The 5,644-nt window shown below is 41.8% G+C and overlaps 1 pseudogene; it reads left to right on the forward strand.

The window, feature by feature from the left end:
• The first annotated feature begins 4,822 nt into the window (after positions 1 to 4,822).
• On the forward strand, positions 4,823 to 4,946 carry LOC145255013 (U2 spliceosomal RNA; annotated as a pseudogene).
• The last annotated feature ends 698 nt before the right edge of the window (positions 4,947 to 5,644 follow it).

The raw sequence follows: 5,644 nt of genomic DNA on the forward strand, positions 1-5,644 counted from the left end.
ATCTAAAATTTCAAGTGTCTAGACCCAAAATTATCGGAGGAGTTTGGTAGAGTTCTTAAAGGTCAAATCGTTGAAATTTGACCCCTTAACAGCCACACATCGATTTTCCCAAATCTCAGTACCCGGTATTTCAAATTTCGAGTCTATAGACTAAAAATTGACAGAGTTATTGCGTAGGGAAATGTACACAGACAGACAGACAGACAGACACACAGACAGACAGACACGTTCACTTTTATATATATATATATATATATATATATATATATATATATATATATATATATGCGTACACACACACACACATATATATATACACATGTATAAACATATATATACATATAAACACACACACACACACACACACACATACACATATATATATATATATATATATATATATATATACATACATATATATATATGTATATATATATATATAAGAGCTAAATTAACCGACTTTAATTCAACTGAAAGTGCTCAACGATAAGAAATGAATTTCTTAAAGGGGCTGTCATAATTATTTTTTTGCTATAATAGGGTGACCCAAAAAATCTTGCTGTATGAAATATACGGAAATTTTCATGACAATTTATCTGGTCGAAAATTTGGAATGATGCTTATTGTTATGAAAACGCACCGGATCCTTACAATTTGTAAAAATTTCGAACATGACCCATGTCTTAGTAACCTTCAAAATAATGCACCCCATCCAAAAATGCATCCCAAGCTTTATCTTCTTCCACATTTATTGTTGTGATAAAGTATGGATCCTGTCTTGTTTTGTTAAAGATTATATCTTTATTAGGTTAATTTATTATATTAGTCATATAAGATGCGGGACTTCATTGGCTACAATATGGTCCAAGTAGTGTATCTCTACAATAAACAAAACCAAGCTTATCAATAATCTGTGATCATAACTTTTAATGTTTGAACTTGATATCCCAAAATTAAATCATGTTTATGTTAGACCGTGACCGATATATTAACCGTTTAGTGGTCAAGCGTTTAGTAGTCAAGCGTTTAGTGGTCAAGCGTTTAGTGGTCAAGCGTTTAGTGGTCAAGCATTTAGTCGTTAAACTGTACTAAAACGTACAAACGAACAAAATCGATGGAAAGCATAACCTCCTTAGATTTTAAATTAAGTTTGAATAAAAATCCATTTTAATAATTTGTAATTTACTCACCAAGTGACGTCATCTCTTACTAAGTTTCTGTCTATGACTCTCACCCTCACCAACTCTCTGTTCTTCTTCTATGATTGATTGACTCACATTTAGTATATTTAATAAATGAATTACCACAAAAGTATGCGTCATAAGGTTTTCATTTTCATGTTTTGTTTGAAAAGCAAGATAACATATGACGATGGAAAGATAGGGTTGGTGAAAAGCAACACACCCAGTCACACTGTTGTTTGGCCCCATGGGTGTTGCCAGCCATCTATCTACCAACTGGGGTACGGATACTAGCTTTTGATTGTGTTTTTATGTCCACACTAAACCCAAACAAAAACCGTTACCTACATCAAATGATATCTTCTCACATAACCCATTCATCTTTCCTTAGTTAAAAGTAAGGTTTACATTTCTGTGTCATGTAAATATATCTAACATATAAAGTCATTGTGCCTGATTGTCAAAGTCAGGCCCAAATAGCAATCCATCTGACATATGAATATTTGATTTAGACTAGCCTACATTTTCTTATTTTTTTCTTTCCACTATTTCATTGTTACAAATATATTTTATTTTGTTTTTATTAGTCCCGTGAAAGCGACTCTATAAATCACTCTGTCCATCTGTCGGTTGGTCAGTCGGTCGGTCAGTCGGTCGGTCGGTCTGTCCATAACACTTTTGTGCTTGGCCTTTTTGGTTAAGATCAAAGGTCTGTTGTTAATAGATGTTCTTCTTAGTTTTTAAGCTTTTCTTGGCCTTTTGGCCAAGATCAAAGTGTAGCTGTGACAGATCGCCAGGACTTGATGGTCTGCCATACAAACTGTACTTGAGGCTGTCGCCCATGTTTCTGCCTCTTCTGACGGATATGTTCAACTATTGGTTTGCTCAGGGATCCATCCCAGGGCAGGTAACCAAGGGAGTGATCACATTGCTGAAGAAAGGTGACGGGCATGGAGGGGAAGAGTTAGACGACTACAGGCCCATAACTCTGCTAAACATAGAGTTGAAGATTTTGGCCAAGGTCCTGTCGAATCGGTTGCAGGTTGTTATCGACGAGTTGGTTGAACCGGAACAGAACTACGCTGTGAAGGGGAGATCGATTCAGAACAACTTGCACCTGGTCCGCACGATCCTAGAGGGGGGGAATAGATGACGACACGGAAGCCGCACTGATCAACTTAGATCAGTCCAAAGCTTTCGATAGGGTCGACCATCGTTTCCTGGCATCCGTCTTAGAGGCCGCCGGTTGTAAACCGGACTTTTGCAAGTCGATCTCTGTAATGTATCGACAGCCCATGGCTGTCGTGCAAGTCAACGGAAAGCGCTCGAAACCCTTTGTTATCTCTCGGTCGGTTTGTCAGGGTTGTCCGCTGTCGCCCCTGCTTTATGTTCTGGCTTTGGAGCCTCTGCTCCGCAAGCTGAGACATGGGGAGGGAAATTCAGCCCTGCGCGGAATGGCTCTGCCTGGCGGCTCAGCTGCCAAGGTATACGCATTTGCTGATGATGTCACGGTCTTCGTGTCGGGCTTCAGAGACATTGAGGTCATGTCGGAGGCACTCGCACAATACGAAAGAATCACGGGGGCCAAGATAAACCGCGGCAAGTCGGTAGGACTGCGGTTGGGCGCCTGGAGTGGCAACACAAACCTCCCGGCGCCCTTCAGCTGGACAGATGGCCCGGTCTGGATCCTCGGCGTGTGGTTCGGACCAGGTCTCCAGCTTGACAAGAATTGGTTGGAGGTACGGTCAAAGGTGGAGGCTGCAGTCAATTCGTGGCTTCCTAGGATACTTTCCTTAAAGGGTAGAGCTGAGGCGTGCGCCACTTACGTCTTTCCTCTCATCCTTTATCAACTGGCCGTACTTCCCCTGCCTGCGCAACACCTAAAAGCTCTTGTCAAACTCTTTCTCGCTCCTCTGGGACAGAGGAAGACACTGGGTGAGTAGACAGGTCTGTATTCAACGTCCGTGTGAGGGAGGCTTGGGAATGCCGGACTTGAAGTGTCATCGAGATGCTGAGAGGCTGGCCTTCCTGAGCCACTATATGCAAGATGACCAACCGTGGCACCCCGTGGTTACTGCCGCCTTCCCCGACCTCGTTCTCGACCCTTTCATCGAGAGCCGTCGCAGGCCACGGGGAGAATCTGCCTACATGAAAGAGTGCCGAGCCGCGCTAAAACAACTACCAACGTCCAGTGACCTTGTGACTGCTACCCGTAGGGAACTCCACAGGGATCTAGTGAAGGGGGCCGCCGCCGACCCGCTATCCACGCGTTTGGGTTGGCAGCAGAGTGAGATCCGCTCCGCACTTCCACTCAACAACATATAATGCAGTTCCGGGTTTTTGGAGTCGCCTGATTGTCCCCGTTGTGGGACAACGGCCGTAGAAACTACTGATCACGCTTTCTTCGATTGCCGCGAACTCCGCCAGTACTGGTCGTATGTCAGCGAGGTGACGGCTTGCATCGATCCTGAGCATCCTCGCCCAGTTACCGTATCCAATGTTGTGGACAACGTGAGGTCACCGTGGCACCGGGAAAGACAAATGGTCTACGTTACGATCCTGGCTGTGGCAAGAATGGTGATTTGGACGTCGCGTCTGCAAGGTTGCCGGGGGGTGTTGTCTTTTTCTGATCAAGATCTGATCGCTTTCTTTAAACACCAACTACGGGTGAAGATCAGATGTGATAGAAGAAGGCTGCATCGCGCGGCATTTGACAGAAGATGGATACATGTGGCAAGTCTGTGTGTACGAAGAGGAGCCAAATTTGAATACGTGTTCCCCGCCTAGGTGTGGAACACGCAGTTCCGTAAAGTAAAATTAAACAAGTAGTCTCTCAGCTAGCTGAGTGTGTGTTCCATTCCTCCCCGATTAGGAAGCCTCCAAGATCCCCACCCCCTCTTACTTGCAATTTTTGTTTTAACCCCTTCCTCTAAATTTTACCCCCATCCCTTACCCACAAAATTTTCTTTTCTCCATTCACCCCCATCTAGAGGGCATCCCCACCTAGAGACTGACCCGCAGAAGCGAGGTTCCTTTTACAAACTAGTGGAACGGGCAGTCTATCATCTAGAACGGGTTGGGAGGGTCCTACTAATCACCTTTTGTTTTTTCTTCCCCCGCCCTCGACACAAATGAATTATTGTACCATTTTATTGTTATCTTTTTTGTTTTTACATGTCAATAAAAAATGTTTTAAAAACTGGGAGTTAAGTAGGACGTCCCCCAATATGAAAGGGTGAATGCGGTATTATGGTGAAAGAAGATACTAGCTGGGAGAAACTTTTGATTTTGTTTAGTTCTGGAGTGACAAGGATGACCAACGACCCCCACAATCCTCCCTTTTGAGCTGGCCATATGCCTAAGTTTTTTGTTCATCGTTGATTTTGACTGTATTTTTAACATGAATAAAAGATTTAATATCTCAAAGTGTAGTATCTGTTCCGGCAGATACTGTAAGCAAAGACCATATGTGGGGGAAACCCCACATATAAGACCTTGGTCAATGTAGGGGCAACTCTTCATACCAATTGTCACTATCCAGCTCCCCTACTCCCCGGGGAGTTGGTCCCCATTTTCCCTTCACTCCTCACATTAAAAATCGGCCTTGTGCCTTATTTGCTCGGTGTGGGGAGCAAATAAATACCCTTTTCTTGGCCTTTTGGCCAAGATCAAAGTGTAATATCTGTTCTTACTACATGCTGTACTTATTGTGATATAAAGTGAGGGGTCACTTTTCTGTACTAATTTAATGTAAAATGATCCCCTACTTTACAACCAGTCAGTCTGAAAGCCATTCAAGTCATTCTCCAGATCATTCAAGTTGTTTTTGAAGGATTCCAGTTATTTTTTAAGCATTCAAGTCATTCTTATGGTCATTCAATTCATCCTCAAGTTCATTAAAGTCATTCTAAGTCATTTACTTTTTATTTATTTAAGTCATTTCAGCCAATTTTTCGGTCATTTTAGTTTATCTTTCAGAATTTCATGTCAATCCTACATTTACGCATTACACGAGAGCACACGACTAATGGCTATCGGCCTTGTTTTTGCTGTAAATACATATTCCATCCAAGAAAACTGTTAGAATTGAGACATTAAAGGTAAGTTATTATGTGCAATTATACTGAGTTGTCTCCCTTGAGTTTTAAACTAAAAAGTATATATTAATTAAATAATGTGAGTCTCTCTACGACAATTCATGTATGTATATGTGTAAACTATTATTTTGGACTTCCTTCTTGATCAATTACCCTACAAAGAAGTGTTAGTAATGTATAGCTGGATTGAGAATAGATGGGTTCATACCTTTTCCCAAAGGTTCATGCCTCAACAAGATTTGATTCTGCTATAACGAGTCTAGAGCCCATGCTGGTAATTATTGCATTATGAGTGATGGAATTTAGAACATAGCTCAATCAAAATGTAAGGAATATTTTAGCGTGTATTTTGTATAATGAATTATA

This window comes from Euprymna scolopes, chromosome 30, assembly GCF_053919585.1.
Source record: "Euprymna scolopes isolate OS-2025 chromosome 30, ASM5391958v1, whole genome shotgun sequence".
NCBI lineage: Eukaryota > Metazoa > Mollusca > Cephalopoda > Sepiida > Sepiolidae > Euprymna > Euprymna scolopes.